This window comes from Triturus cristatus, chromosome 4_2, assembly GCF_964204655.1.
Source record: "Triturus cristatus chromosome 4_2, aTriCri1.1, whole genome shotgun sequence".
NCBI classification, from domain to species: Eukaryota; Metazoa; Chordata; class Amphibia; order Caudata; family Salamandridae; genus Triturus; species Triturus cristatus.
The window spans coordinates 804521335-804538122 of record NC_140586.1 but is presented as its reverse complement, the minus strand read 5'-3'; positions in this window follow the sequence as shown (position 1 = coordinate 804538122).

The following is a 16788-nucleotide window of genomic DNA, read 5'->3' as shown; positions in this document are numbered from 1 at the left end:
GAGTACGTATACCGCATATTCTGTCTTACATGTTAAAAGTTTAGATATTGTGTAGTTTCGATCACTAAAGGGGGTTTTGTATGTATTGGTATTGACTCCCTGAATACATGCTTTGCATGTTTTACATCTGAAAAATCCTTTACCGGATTGTATCCAGCTGCTGTTATCTATAACCTCTGGACTTGTCTTGACCAGTATGTCCCTCATTGAGGGAGCCTTACTGTTGGTGATGGACACCCTCTGCGGTAGCAGGGGTCCAATCAATGGATCACTGCGTACCAGAGGCCAGTTTTGCTGGATGATTTTGTTAAGTGCTTTGTGTTGTTGGCTATATTTAATGATCAGACGGAATTCCTCATTTGTAGACTCAGAATCTGTATTGCCTACAGTCATGTTGTTACAACTAATATTCTTAGATTTTTTTATCCTTAATGGCTTCATCCCTGCTCCAAGTCATGGATTTTTTAATAGCATTGTCAATGACATCTGATCGGTAGCCACGTTGTTTAAAACAAATTTTACTTTCACCTTGTGCTACCTTTAGATCCTGGTTATTACTGCATATGCGCCTGATCCGCAGCATTTCCCCGTAGGGAATGCTGTTGATAAGGTGTTTGGGATGCGCACTTGTTGCATGGAGCATGGAGTTACCCGCTGTCTTTTTTCTAAAAAGGCGGGTTTCAATTTTGTTGTTACTTATGTATATTTGGGTGTCTAAGAATTCAACTTGTGAATGGCTAATGGTTGCGGTAAACTGTAAATTGATACTATTGACATTAATCTTATTGATGAATTAATTTGCTTGTTGTAGTGTACCTTGCCAAACTACAAACAGATCGTCAATATATCTTAGCCATAATTTAACATTGTTGTTAACATATTCACCGAATTCCTCCTTGAGGACCAGCCCCTCCCATCTGCCCATATGAAGACAGGCATAACTCGGTGAGAAGCTGGCCCCCATAGCTACACCTCTAGTTTGTTGGTACAACTGACTATTGAACATGAAAACGTTATTACATAGACAGAATCCAATCATTTCAATTAGCATATTGTTGTGTTCTTGATGCTGTATGGATCTTTGTGATAGATAATATTGGATTGCTGTAAGACCATGCGTATGTTCAATACTGGTGTATAAGGAGGTGACATCCAATGCCATAAGATAAAAATCATCCTGCCACACAAAATCCGAAATCTTTCTTAGAAAGTCACTGGTATCTTTCACGTATGATGGTAGATTCTGCACAAACTCCTGTAAATAGTAATCGATGTATTTTGTTGTATGTTCCACCAAACTATTCCTGGCACTGATTATTGGTCTCCCGGGAGGGTCATTGTTGTTTTTATGAATTTTTGGAATAAAATATATAGTAGGTGTTGTAGGATTGTCATTCTCTAGATATTTGTATTCATCATTGCTGATTAGTAGTGTTCTTTTCCATTCGGCAAGCTTGAGATGGAATTCTTTGTATGAAGTTTTCAAATTGGCCATAGTAGTTCGTGTATAAAATGTTTGATCATTTAGTTGTTTGTAAGCTTCCTTGTTGTATAAGCTTATTGGCCAGATAACAATATTGCCACCTTTGTCACTGTTGCGGATTATAATTTCCTTATTTTTTTGTAGTTTAGATGTTAACAATCTGTATTGTTGATTAAATTTTTTGGATTTTGTAATCTTAGATTGTGTCGCCTTGTGTAACTCTTTCATTTGCATGGTTACAGCCTCGTGGAAAATGTCAATAGAGTCTCGTATCATGATTGGATTGAACGAGGATTAAGGTTTGAATGGGCTAGCTTTAGGGGTTTCATTTCCTTGGTTACTTTCTACACTTAATTCTTGCATGATTTGCAACAAGGGTACATCAGATTGAGTCAAAGTTGTTGCACCTCGTTTGATATCAGATGTGGTGGCTTCACTGTTGACTACTTGATTTCGTGTATTAATCAGGAAATGCTTCTTCAATTTTAATTTGCGTACCCCTTTGTATAAATCAAGTCTTGTTGCAGCATAATCAAAGTTGGTTTGTGTTGCGTATGAAAGACCAAGTCTTAAAATGTTTGTTTCTTGTTTTGTCAATTCGATATTGGATAAATTGATAATTGTATTTTCTACTTGTTCGTCAATTATTGTTTGTTTCTCCAATATCCACGTCCTCTTCTTCTGATTTGTTTTTGCCCGTTTGATGTTTGCTTTGCACCTCTGCCGCCGCTTGTAGTTGGAGGTGCTAGATTTGTTGGAGGCCTTGGACGCAGTGTTTGCCTGCGTTCTTGGCATAAAAAATTAAGCTCCTCTCCTGGTGATGGCTTAGATTTTGATCCCATCATTGTGGCATTGCGCATTTCCGATTCAGATTCGCTGCCTCCCCCTGAACTGGCTTCAGATGGGGAGGTATTGGCCGTGCGATTGTGTTGGCCCTCGCTGAATTTAGATGCTGTTGGTACATTGCGAAATTTCGATTTTCTCAGCGCATCATAGCGTTTGGCGAAGGTGAATATTTGACCCAATTCATAGTCCGTTCTGTCCCTTTGAAATTTGAACGCTTTTCTGGTTTTTATTTTTTTCTCTTCTCTTTGAAGGCGGGTCATCATTTCATTCCTTAACTTGTTTTGTTCATCCTTTCGTTCATGTTTTTCCAACTCTTCATTAATTTAATCAATTTCACCCAATAATTTGGCTCTGTCAATGTCGGCGTATTTGATGAGAATGAGATTTAACCTCCTAGAAGACTCTAAGTTACATTCTGCCCATTCCTTCATTAACTCAGGGTTAGGTTCCTCGTAACTAGGTGCCGTCAGTATGCGTAAACCTCTGGGAATTCTGTTAACCTCAATGTAGCCTTGTAACGATTTAGACTCCCACCATTTAGTCATTTCAGATTTAATCTTTTTTTCTAGTTTTTTGAATAAGTCTCTCACTGAATTGTTCACGTTTGATTTTTCCAATACTGGCTCCGTCATTTTGCTCGTAGACGGGAGGGTATCGGAGAACATCTCCGTAGCTGCCGCCTCCCGGGCTCTTGCCTCGTCGGCCGACATGAGGAAAATGATTCGTAGTTTAAATACTTCAGATGATGCAGGCTTGAATATTTCTGCGTTATCCGAAGTATTGCACGCCTCCTCACCCCGCAATACCCACTTAATTGCCTACCTGCTGCCTTCCGTTTTCCCCGGGTCCTCCGACTCGGCGTCTACCGAATTATGCAGGTTTCCTGGCTTGTTCTGGGTTGCGGAGGGTCCGGCGGTCGGTATCCTTTATGGAATGTAGAAAAATTTCCAGGTTGCCCCGGAAGGGATGTCTCACTGCTCCGTCGACCTTTTTCGAGAAGGGGGTCCGTGAATGATCGTGCGAGACAAGCAAATGATCAACTATATCACAAGTATTCCTCCGCTGAATTTAAAAAAGCAGCTCTCCCAAGAGATGGACACAGACCCAAGTATAGGTGCAAAAATATCTTCTTTATTCCTCAGTCGCCATTACGCGTTTCGGCTCGCCAGAGCCTTGATCACATGACAGTGGCATGAGAGAGAAGGATCTTATTTAAAGTGAAAGTGCTAGTGCTAGTGCAATTGCAACCACGTGGTACTGATGATGTACTGGTTTAAAGTAGACATAGAAGACATGGAAGACAATGTTTTCACAGTACAAATCACTGCAGGATTTCGCTATTTGCCGAAATCTTTTTCTGATGTCCTTTGTAATGTCACAAATTAACACATTTGTTATTTAGTTTGAAATATATGCTCATTTCAATCAAATATATTATAATGTGCCATAAAGACATTTCAATTGTTAATGATATACACATTTGCAGATGAGACAGACATATATATATATATATATATTACCTACTGGCGGTCGCCAGTAGGTAGTTATAGTTAGGACTAAGTTTCCATAGGAAGAGCATTTTTTGTTTTGCTTATAACTTTGGCGTCGTTTGATGAATCTTCATGAAATTTTCCAAACTAATTCTTTGTTCATATCAGCTCCTATGTTGAAAGTTTGGGGGTGATTTGTCAAGGGGGGGGCCGAGAAAAAAGGTTTTTTTTCTCCATGTTAATTTCCATAGGAAACTTTAGACAAGGCTACAGATCGAACGGGTGAACGGAATTACCCAAAATTTGGCAGGGAGAAGGGTCTTGGTCTAGAAAGCACGCTTTTGTTTATTTGGTGTAAATCCATTAAGTAGTTTTTGAGAAATTTACAGATATCGATATTTGGGAATTCTGCCATCTGATTGGCTGAGGTGTTACGAGCACGAGCTTGCTGCTTATTGGTTGGGAGCGCTGCGAGCGGTTGCAACTAGGAAGTGTTGGCCGCCATTTTGTGATTCTGTTGAAGCGAGTAAGGGGAAAAAAGGGCGAAAAAAGTAGGAAAGAGGAGGGTAGGAGCACTGTAACCTCTGTGGGGTGTTTAAGGTGTGCTATAGAGGGGGTGCAAAGTGAACTACTCATACCTACCAGTCTGAAAGTGCTGGGTATGAAAATTAAGTGAGGTATTGCCTAGAGTCTGATGCTGCTAAGGTGAACTGCTGCGGGAGTCGGGATGAAAGCGTGAGCCTAAACTGTGTATCTTATGGTGTGACGTCATGTGCCTTGGCCACTGCAGCACACCTGTGGAAGTAGTGCCAGCATGTGTTTATACCTACTAGGACAAACTACTGAGTCCTACTGGTCTGAAAGTCCTGGGGTACGGAAAATATGTGAGGTATTGTCTAGAGTCTCATGGTGCTAAGCTGAGGTGCTGCCAGACTCAGGGATGAAAGTGTGAGTCCAAACTGTGTGTCATATGCTGTGAAGTCATGTGCTCTGGCCGCTGTGCCACATCTGTCAAGTAGTGTCAGCATGTAGTTATACCTACTCGGAGGAACTTTTGTTTCGAACATTGTAACTTGTGTATGGTGCTTAGGGGGTGTTATACAGGGAGTGTGAAGGAAAATTTGCGCGTATCAAATCAATACGGTATTTGTAAAGCGCAAACTACTCAACCCTATGGGTCTGAAGGCCCTTGAGGCTGGTGTGGAAATTATGTGAGCTATTGCCCAGAGTCACATGGTGCTGAGCTGAGGTGTCCAAAGGTGTCCTTCAGAAGCATTTCCAAACCTACCCCAGTCAATGTGCCTAGGTCATTTCCACCACAATGCACAATCATGAGGTCAGGGTGTGGAAGATACAAAGAGGTTTTAACCAAAGGAGGCAATTGGTGCCGCTTCAATCCTCTCTGTGCAAACCATTTAATGTCCACATTTTGTAAACCCAGGTCTGTAGCTTATGCAGTTCCTTGGTAGAATAAGAGATATATTTAAAGATGGGGAACTACTTTTTTTTGCCATACAAAACAATACGTGATTGGGAGATGAAAAGCATTCATTTCTAAAAGTAGAGTGCACATTCGTTTTGTGGAAAAGAATCTTTGTGATTGGTTAAGAAAAAGCAGTTTCAACATGGAGTACATATCATAGGATGAAATTTGCTCAACTCAACCACACCTGCTATTTGCATTTGGAAGGCACTGTTCGAACTTAAAACAATCGTGAACTTTTAACCTGCACGTGCCGCTAAATGTTCGAGAAAATGTTACAAAACAATATCGTTAAGTTTAAAAAAAATTTATGAACTTTAAACCTTCACGTGTTGTAGAATGTCCTAGAAAGTGTGTTGATAGAATACGTTGCACTTCTGACTTCTAAGTGTTGTTGAATAATAAAAAAACTGTTTATATGGAAAATTTAAAAAAAAACAATAGAGAGAAGTTTTGAATGTGTGGAGCAACAAAATTATTAGTGGTGGGCGGAATTTACGAAAGTGCCTTTCGCAAAATTTCACGTGATCGCGGAGATTTTTGTGTGCTGATTAATGCATTACTGAAGTTGACCTTCAACTCGGGCACCTGCTTTATTCATATCTGTAAGACTTGAGTTGAAGGTCAAATACCAGTGCTTCCTGTTGGGGTTTAATTTTTGTGACAGGAGCATGGTGCCAGAATGAATCCTGCCCTGCATATTTACCCAAGAAGATGCCACCGCTTTGTGCAACACCTCTACTCAACTGGAGTACTTTCTACTGGCTAATTAGTAAGTGCTACCTCGTTGGGTATAGTGCTTTTCCTACACTACAGCTGCGTAAAGGGCCAGAAGAGTTGTCTACTGCGACCATGTGTGTCTGTAACGTTGCCAGAGCGCCAGCAGGCGCCGGGGTCCCTCGAGTGAGCTGTCCATCATAGTGGGGGAAAGGGCGGGAAGACAATATACACCACTGGGGTGGGGTGTGGGGGGCCAAACGGGAGGGGCTTCCATGCAGTTCACATGCCTCTTGTTTATAAAGGGCCAGAGACGGATCAGAGCAGCAGATGAGGAGACAGAACCTCCTGGTGTCAGGAACTACACAGGAATTGCGCTCGAGAAACTCATGGATGCACAGAGCTCCATCATGGATGACAGCAAATTGTTGACGGTAGTAGATATGGGGAGAAAGCACACCTGCCTAGGCGACAATTTCCGTTCCCTCGCGGAGCGCGGAAGTTTCGACATTTTCACATTCCGCGCGGAACACGAAAATGACAAATTTTCGCAATTTCCACAAGCGGAACGGAAGTTGTCGCCCACCCTTACAAATTATAGACACAACAGCACCAGGAAGAGGAAGAAGCAGGGAGTGGGGGGACGGGGGAGATGGGCAGAATGGCACCCATGCACAATTAAGTACAGCACAAGTATAGACAAACAATGGCCAAAATGAAACACACCAACAAGGAGCACAAGTCACACAACCTGCCAACATCACACAACTGAACGAGCATAGAAGTGAAAACCACGCTGCATTCATACAGGATGTGTACAAAGGTCGGTCGTTGGTGTTGCGGGATGTCTGCGACCATGGTCATCATGGATGACATGCCCAGCACGTGGCTTATGGGCGAGTTCACTGTGTGTTACGTTGCCAAACAGCTGTTCCTCCCTCCCACGAGCCCCCGCACTTTTGTACGGTACACTGTTGTACCTCGTGCACTCGTACGGCACACCATTGTAATGCCTATTTGCGCATGTCCTGCTGCATTCCAACTATGCCATCACAGTGCCGTTTGGAGGTGGTGCATGCCACTTTACAACATCGAATGCTGCGGCGCTTGTGGCAGGCCACACCAGAACACAGAGACCACTTACCGCACTTCCTGTGCACTGACATGTCCGAGACACCCCGTTCCCCTTACCGGATAGGCAGACCCCTGCAGTGAACTGTGTACCCCGGACAAGAACACGCTGGTTGTGCATCCAGGAGGATGCGTGCGTAGCTACATGTTCAGGCTCACTGCCAACGCTGAGGTGACAGCACACTGTGATGTTGCAGGGCTCGTGCCTATCATGCTAACACAATGACCACAGGGACACACCACTTGCTCAGATGTGGGTTTGGGGGGCGTTGGCGGTCCTGGAGTTGTTGCGATGAGTCTTGTGGCCCTCATGGGTATCTCTGTTTCATGCTCATTGACTCTATGGCACCTGTGGGTGTTCTGGTGTGGCTCTTGGCTGTGTTCCCTTTCATGGTGCAGGTAGTCGTCCTGCTTCATACCAGCAGAAAGCAGGTGTAAAATCCCTGGTGCTAACGTGGCTTATCGCCGGAATTTGTTTCGCATTGCAGTTGGTGTGAAAGTTGTGATGTGATTTTTTTTGTGTGCAGAACAATATACGAACTGGGCAGTGTATCTCGTCAAGATCCAGCACCTGACACACTAGTCCCAATCAATATAAATACAATGAGATTTCTTAATTGATTTTGTGTGTACACTGTAAGTGCAGCCACTACCTCAGTGTAATTCAATACAGGATTTTAGTATTTAGAATAAATCGCAACGGTGCACCTTGTGTCTTTTTGCACGGGAACGGCTAGTCGGCATTTCATTATCAGCACTTTAATGGAAGTAAAGTTGAGATAAATCTAACACACTATTCAGAAGTTGGTGCAAACTGCAGACATCACCAGTATTCCCGCGATAAGTGCCCCAAAATTTAACACCATGGTCAAATAACAGTAATAAGAACAAGAAAGAGTCACACAGCAGTTAAGAAAACAACCAAAAACGTTATTAATTTTTTTTTCTCCAAACTTTATATTTTTATAAACATATATATGTAAACCATAAACTATTTTCAAACTTTATTTTTTTATTAACATATATATATGAACGATAAACTGATAAACAAAATTTATCAACAATAATACAAAACAACAAGGTGGAACACTCCTGTGGGGACCATGGATGTCGACGACAGAGCCTGGAAAATAAAGCACAAAATAAGGACATGTGTAATGGGCATATCAAAGGAGAGAGACACAGAGAAACACAGAAGGGGAGAAGGAAGAGAGAGAGTAAGAGAGATAGAAGGAAAAGAAGAGAGAGAGAGAGAGAGAGAGAGAGAGAGAGAGAGAGAGAGAGAGAGAGAGAGAGAGAGAGAGAGCGAGAGAGACACTGCCACCCTTGCGCATCCACGAGCAAATAATTACCTGGTGCCACCGGAGTGTCCAGCAGTGGGCACTCCACGTGCCCGTCAAAACTCCGCACATCCCAGATATGTCGCTGAGTCCTGAGTCATGAATGGCAGAGACCACATCAGCTTCTCCGCGGATCTCACAGATGTCGCTGAGTCCTGAGTCATGAATGGCGGAGACCACATCATCTTCTCCATGGCCCGACAGATCTCACACATGTCGCTGAGACCTGAGTCATCAATGGCGGAGACCACATCAGCTTTTGGGGCCGCTAAGCCTGTGGAACTCATGTCCGTGCCACGTGGTGGTAGGCCCCTGATGGCCATATGAGCTTCGGGTGGCACTAACCCTGTGCATATGAAGTCCGCGCCAAGGGGGTGGTAGGCCCCTGACGGCTATACAGATCAGGGTGCGACTTACCTTCTGCGCAACTTTTCAAAGACTCTTTATGGTTGAGACACGTGGAGTGTCCGCCATCTAGTCAGCACCGGCAATAAAGGATGTGACGTTGTCGATCTATTATATTTGTGTGGTCACATGGCCTGTGACGCATGTGCCGGATGGGTGTGGTGTGTGTGCAAACCTGCCATCAGGGAGTGGCCGTGAGATGTTGAGAACTAGACCACTGACCTGCACACCAACTCCGAGTAGGCCTGCGACAGGTAGCTATGTGTGGCCAAAGTCGGAACGTAATCGGAGTGGCATGGCATGGTGTACGACAGAACAGGGCAGGGATAGCTACAATGATGCAGACGGTTAGTAGTACTGCGTCTGTGAGATGAACGGCCGCAGCTGTCCCTCTGCGAGCCTGCGTGTGAACTGTTCATAACTCACACTACATAAGTATTAAAAATCATTTTGTGATTCAGTCCGTCAGCTGGCATTTGTCCGAGGCATTTGTAAAAAAAAATATATCGGAGTTCTTTCTGTGATAGATAACCCTTTGACGCTGCCTCTCCCCACATCAGCAGGTAACGCACCCTCTTCCCACATTACCATCATACCCCCAACAACCTTCTTGGGCCCGGAAGTGTCCCTGTGCGTTTGGACAAAGAAGATTCTTAGTCATGTATAGATTTACATATAAAAAAAATTATTTAAAGAAAAGAACAACAAATAAGACTGAAGGGAGTCTGGTGCTGTGGTCGCTGCCACGAAGTTGGGGTGACTGCCATTCAGGACACAGTTATGCTTGAGGGATTGGCTTGTGTTAAAGAGGGTTAGTGGGACTATGTGTCACCGGCCTTGCATATCGAAATATGCCTCACTGATTGAAGGGAGTGTGGTGCTGTGGTTGGTGCCACGGACTTGGGGTCACTGCCATTCAGGACTCAGGACACAGTTACACATGTGGGATTGGCTTGTGTTAATGAGGGTTAGTGGCACCAGAAGCATTGAGACTGTATGAGCCTGTGATGATGCTTGGTGTGGACGGGCCGCACTGGGAGCAATGTGTCTTGGCTACTGGACTGCTTCATTTGGAATCAGGACTCTATCTGTATTGTGAGGCCTGCTGACCGTAGTGTAGGCCAGAGGTAGCGGTGAGCAAGGGCACCCACAGCCACGTGCATACATTGGTGGCCCCACCGGCCTGCGTAGTGCAGGTTCAGTGGCATCACGTGCTGCTGGCCTTGCATATGGAAATATGCCTCACAGATCAGAGGGAGTCTGGTGCTGTGGTCACTGCCACAGACTTGGGGTGACTGCCATTCAGGACTCAGGACACAGTTACACATGTGGGATCGGCTTGTGTTAAAGTTGGTTAGTGGGACTACGTGTCGCCGGCCTTGCAGATTGAAATATGCCTCACTGATCAGAGGGAGTCTGGTGCTGTGGTCGCTGCCACAGACTTGGAGTGACTGCTATTCAGGACTCAGGACACAGTTACACATGTGGGATCGGCTTGTGTTAAAGAGGGTTAGTGGGACTACGTGTCACCGGCCTTGCATATCGAAATATGCCTCACTGATGGAAGGGAGTCTGGTGCTGTGGTCGCTGCCATGGACTTGGGGTCACTGCCATTCAGGACTCAGGACACAGTTACACATGTGGGATCGGCTTGTGTTGGACACTGTTAGTTGGCACCACGTGTCCAAAATTCAAATTGCGAGGTCTGCTGCCCACAGTGTAGACTGCTAATGAGTGTGCGTTTGTACTTGAAAATGAATTTGGTGATTGTACTAAAGCTATAACTGATATAAAAAATGTTCAAGAAGAAAGGATACTAAAAGGATATTATGTAGATTTGAGGCCTGTAATAGTTACTTGCCTAGTGGACTCTGTAGTTAATGAATGAAGAAATAATTTTCATTGTGAGCCCTACTGAGTGCAGTGTAGGCGTATGATGAAAAGATGAAATAAGTATAGAATACACTGACGAAGTGTTGTATTTTCTGAGTACAATCTTGTTGTTAGAAATTAGCATTTAAAATTGGAATTGCGAGCTGTACTGCCTGCAGTGTAGACTGCTATTCCTTGTTAGTTTGCATTTGAAGATTAATTTGGTAATTGTAGTAAAGCTATAACTGATATAAAAAAAAAGTTCTTGAAGCAAGGATACTAAAAGGATAATATGTAGGGTGTAGGACTGTGATAGTTACTTGCCTACTGGAGTCTGTAGTTGCATATGGAAATACCCCTCACTGATCGAAGGGAGTGAGGTGCTGTTGTCGGTGCCACGGACTTGGGGTCACTGCCATTCAGGACTCAGGACACAGTTACACATGTGGGATCGGCTTGTGTTAAAGAGGGTTAGTGGGACTACGTGTTGCCAGCCTTGCATATCGAAATATGCCTCACTGATCAAAGGGAGTGTGGTGCTGTGGTCGGTGCCACGGACTTGGGGTCAGTGCGATTCAGGACTCAGGACACAGTTACACATGTGGGATCAGCTTGTGTTAAAGAGAGTTAGTGGCACCACGTGTCACCGCCATTGCATATGTAAATATGCCTGACTGATCAGAGGGAATGTGGTGCTGTGGTCGCTGCCATGGACTTGGGGTCACTGCCATTCAAGACTCAGGACACAGTTACACATGTGGGATTGGCTTGTGTTAAAGAGGGTTAGTGGGACTACGTGTTGCCGGCCTTGCATATTAAAATATGCTAACTGATCGAAAGAAGTGTGGTGCTGTGGTCGCTGCCACGGACTTGGGATGACTGCTATTCAGGACTCAGGACACAGTTACACATGTGGGATCGGCTTGTGTCAAAGAGGGTTAGTGGGACTACGTGTTGCCGGCCTTGCATATCGAAATATTCCTCACTGATCGAAGGGAGTGTGGTGCTGTGGTCGCTGCCACGGACTTGGGGTGATTGCCATTCAGGACTCAGGACACAGTTCCACATGTGGGATCGGCTTGTGTTGAACAGAGTTATTGGCACCACGTGTCGCCGCCGTTGCATATGGAAATATGCCTCACTGATCGAAGGGAGTCTGGTTCTGTGGTTGTCTCACAGAGTTGGGGTCACTGCCATTCAGGACTTAGGACACAGTTCCACATGTGGGATCGGCTTGTGTTGAAGACGGTTAGTGGCACCATTTGTCGCCGGTCTTCCACAGTGTAAGCCAGAGGTAGCAGTGAGCAAAGGCCCACAGGCAGGTGAGCAAGGGCCCACGGCCACGTGCATACGTTGGTGGCCTCACCAGCCTGCGTAGTGCAGGTTCAGTGGCACCACGTGTCGCCGGCCTTCCATATGCAAATACCCCTCACTGATCGAAGGGAGTCGGGTGCTGTGGTCGCTGCTATTCAGGACTCAGGACACAGTTACACATGTGGGATCGGCTTGTGTTGAACAGGGTTAGTTGGCACCACATGTCGCCGGTTTTCCACACTGTAGGCCGGAGGCAGCGGTCAGCAAAGGCTCACAGGCAGGTGACGTTGACTTGAGCTGCACAGATTGGGAGCATTTGGTCTTCTTAACCCATTATAGTCTCTTACACATTTTGCATCGCTACTAATCTTGAATTGTGAACCGTGTAACCCCAGTGTAGGGCAGAGGCAGCGGTCAGGATGGGCGCACAGCCACGTGGCGTTGAGTTGAGCTGCACAGTTAGTGGCACCTGGAGTACCCTGCGATGATACGTGGTCCTGGCGGGCCGCACTGGGAGCAATGTGTTTTGTCTAATGAATTCTGCCTTGATAAGGCCACGTGGCGATGACTTATGGTGCAGTGAGTTAGTAGCACCTGAAGCACACAGCTTGTGTGCACCCTGCGATGATGTGTGGTCTGGGCGGGCCGCAGTGGGAACAACGTGTCTTGCAAACTGGACTGCGACATCTGCAATCGCCACTGCATCTGAATTGTGAGCCCTGCTGTCTGCAGTGTAGATCGAAGGCAGTAGTTGGTACAGACATAAGTCTGCGGTGCTGTGCTGCTCGGTTTGTAGGGGGCCTATGTCGAGGAGGCCCGCGGTTATGGCAGCAGCCACGTGCCAGGGTGAGGCTGCCGCTCTGACAGATTTGTTGGTCTTCCCACAAGTGAACCACACCTAGGGTCTGGCCTATTTATTCATACTCCTACGCTGGAGTGGTGTACGTCGGAGCAGCCCACTCCACTTCCGCTTCCAGGGGGGGAACAACACAGCTACATGACCGAGATCTTCCCCACTGTCTGAGGTAACATGGTTGCGTCCACTGTGCACTACACTACAAGTATCAATAGTATATCTCCACATGGAAAGGTTTGTGCTTTGCATAGTGAGGTCTGTGCAGCACATCAGCGTCACACTTGGCATTGTGTGCTTTATTATTGATAGGTGACTTGCATCCTTCATATATAGTTGGTTGCCACATCTCCCAAAATTCAGCTATTGTGTGGCTGAGGGGCATGGCATTTTTGGGAAGGTCTGTTGTCCTGTTTTGCGCTGCCTCGGTGGTAGTAGGGGGGAGGTCCGGGGGGGAGGTTCTGGTGGTGGTGGCGCTGGGTGTTGTGGTCCTGTTAGGTGTCGGAGCTGCATGATCAGTAGCTCCATCACGTGTTGGTCTTTAGATGTGGCTGTGAGTTGGGTCCAATTCATGCAGTAGATAGTCGACCTCCTTACACCAGTTAAAGGTTGATGTTAATTTGTTACTGCTAACTCGGCTCATCGTCTGCTTTTTGGATCGCATTGCAGATTTGGCTGGTTGTTGGAAATATGGGGAAGTGGTGTTTTCGTGTTTTTTTGCACGCAAACGCCTACTTTGCATTTCATTAGCGTTAGTTGTGGCTCTCGTTTGTGGCGATTTTGTTGGTGTAAGGTATCGATGGAAGAGTGGTGAGATTTGCAGTTTTCACCAAGTTGAGAATGGGATGATAATTAAAAAACACAGAAAAAAGGTTTAATGAACATTATAATTAGAAATTAGCATTTAAGAAACCTTTGAAATTCACCGAAAAAACCAGAGGTTTCAGGCACGTTATAGTTAGAAATTAGCATTTAAAAAAACCTTAGAAATTCACTGAGAAAACCATAGGTTTCAGGCACGTTATAGATAGAAATTAGCATTTAAAAAATCTTTGAAATTCACTGAGAAAACCATAGGTTTCAGGCACGTTATAGTTAGAAATTAGGATTTAAAAAACCTTTGAAATTCACTGAAAAAAACATTGGTTTCAGGGATGTTATAGTTAGTTGGACATTTCACTCATAGAAAACCATAGAAATTCCCCTGTTATAGTTAGTTGAGCTAACTATAACTCGCGCCCCCACAATGCACTGCTGATGACGTCACATATTACATCATTCATGGCATGGTCAGTGACATCACTGATGACATCACTGATGACATCTCAAATGACATCACTGATGACATCACTGATGACATTATCCACGTCAAAATCTGATGTACCTCATCAGACCCTAATATAACACTTGATACACCCACTCTAAAATACAGACTATAATTTTCGAAACCATGAACACACCAATACCAGTTAGTACAGATCCACTCACTAATTTGTAGGTCTACACACATATCCATTCATTCACCCACACACTCACTCATACATACAGTAAGCCATCAATACAGCATTATCATATCCAGTCAAATATCTATACAGACACTCACACACTGCCTCTCATTCATCGAGTTATTCACACACCTAGTCAGTAATGGAAATAATCAATCACACTTTCATTTACTCACCTGTACAGTTATAAACATACCATGTCACTTATTTAAACAAATACTAACACATACTTACACTCTAATACAATAATGAATACAAGACCACACAGATCCATACAGGCACTCTCACAATCACTCACTCTCACATATAGTCATTTATACAGTCCAACACTCATATATACTGCCTTTCACATATGGAGTTACTCAAACATGTACCACTGAGGCATCCATTCACTCACCAAGACACTCATATACACACTCACTCAGCCATACAGCCCTTCACAGATACAGACTTGAACACATATACCCAGTGAATTATCCACTCACACATTTATGCACAGAGTCACACCCCCCACCCACCCACACAGATACTCAGGCACCCATACAGGTACTCCGAAAAACAATCACTAGCTTATATAGATCCTCATTTAGTTGCTAACCAAGTATGGAACTGTTTACACACCAACTGACAACCTAAACTGTGTGAATGTCTGTATCAGTCACTAACACATGCATTAAGCAAGACACAATGAATCACTCACTTATACAGTCAGTCATACACCTACTTAATCATCCATCCTGACTGTTAGACACCCATTCATTCTTCAATACACCTTGGCATATATATATAAAACATATTTACATTTTATAGAAACACACATTCACTGGATGATGTCATCAGTGATGTCATTTGAGATGTCTTCACTGATGTCATCAGTGATGTCACTGACCATGTCATGAATGATGTAATATGTGACATCATCAGCAGTGCATTGCGGGAGCGTGAGTTATAGTTAGCTCAACTAACTATAACAGGGGAATTTCTATGAATTTCTATGAGTGAAATGTCCAACTAACTATAACATCCCTGAAATGTATGTTTTTTTCAGTGAATTTCAAAGGTTTTTAAATGCTAATTTCTAACTATAATGTGCCTAAAACCTATGGTTTTTTCAGTGAATATATATATATATATATTCACTTAAAAAACCATAGGTTTCACACACGTTATAGTTAGGAAATAGCATTTAAAAAACCTTGCAAATTCACTTAAAAAACCATAGGTTTCACACATGTTATAGTTAGCTGGACATTTCACTCGTAAAAAACCAATGAAATTCCCCCGTTATAGTTAGTTCAGATAACTTTAACTCGCACGCCCGCAATCCACTGCTCATGACGTCACATATTACATCACTCATGACATGGTCAGTGGCATCACTCATGACATCACTGATGACATCATCCTTGTGATAGAGTGGCGGTCGCGCGAGTTATAGTTATCTGAACTAACTATAACGGGGGAATTTCATTGGTTTTTTACGAGTGAAATGTCCAGCTAACTATAACATGTGTGAAACCTATGGTTTTTTAAGTGAATTTGCAAGGTTTTTTAAATGCTAATTCCTAACTATAACGTGTGTGAAACCTATGGTTTTTTAAGTGAATTTGTACGGTTTTTTTAAATGCTAAGTTATGTATTTATTAATTTCTTTTTTTTTTAAAAAAGGTTTTTCACCGTGCGCGCACCGTGCGCGCAGGGTGCGCTGCACCCCCACTGCGCGCACCGTGCGCGCACCCCCGCGATTTTTTTCAAAAATAATAAAATGTTTTTTTCACCCTTGGGGGTCCTTCTGTGACCCCCTGACAAAGGCTAGGGGGCCAGGAACTCTCTTCCCTGCCCCCTTTTCACGTTTTCCACCTTTTTTCCACCTTTCCTTTTCAGTGTGACAGACAAAATGGCGGCCGACACTTCCTGATTTTGACTGATTCAAATGTTTACTGACATCTATCAACCAATCAGAATTTCGCTCGCGCACACAACCGTGCGCGCACTGTGCGCGCACGGTGCGCACGTATAGATATTTATATGCTTTTAAATGATATTTTCTCAGGAAATACTGAACAGATTGACACCAGACCTGCAAACGGCACTTCCCTGACCTGAGGACTACCTCTCTGCCAAATTTCAAGTAATTCTGTTCAGCCGTTCGGGCTGTACCTTCGACTAAAGGTCCTATGGAAAAATGCATGGGGAAAATGCGTTTTGGGACCCCCCTTTTTTCTCAGCCCCCGCTTGACGAATCCCCCCGAGACTTTCAGGGTAGGAGCTGAGCGGAGCGCCCCATTAGTTTTGAAAATGTCACGAGGATTCGTCAACCGGCGCCAAAGTTATTCAAAATAGAATTTT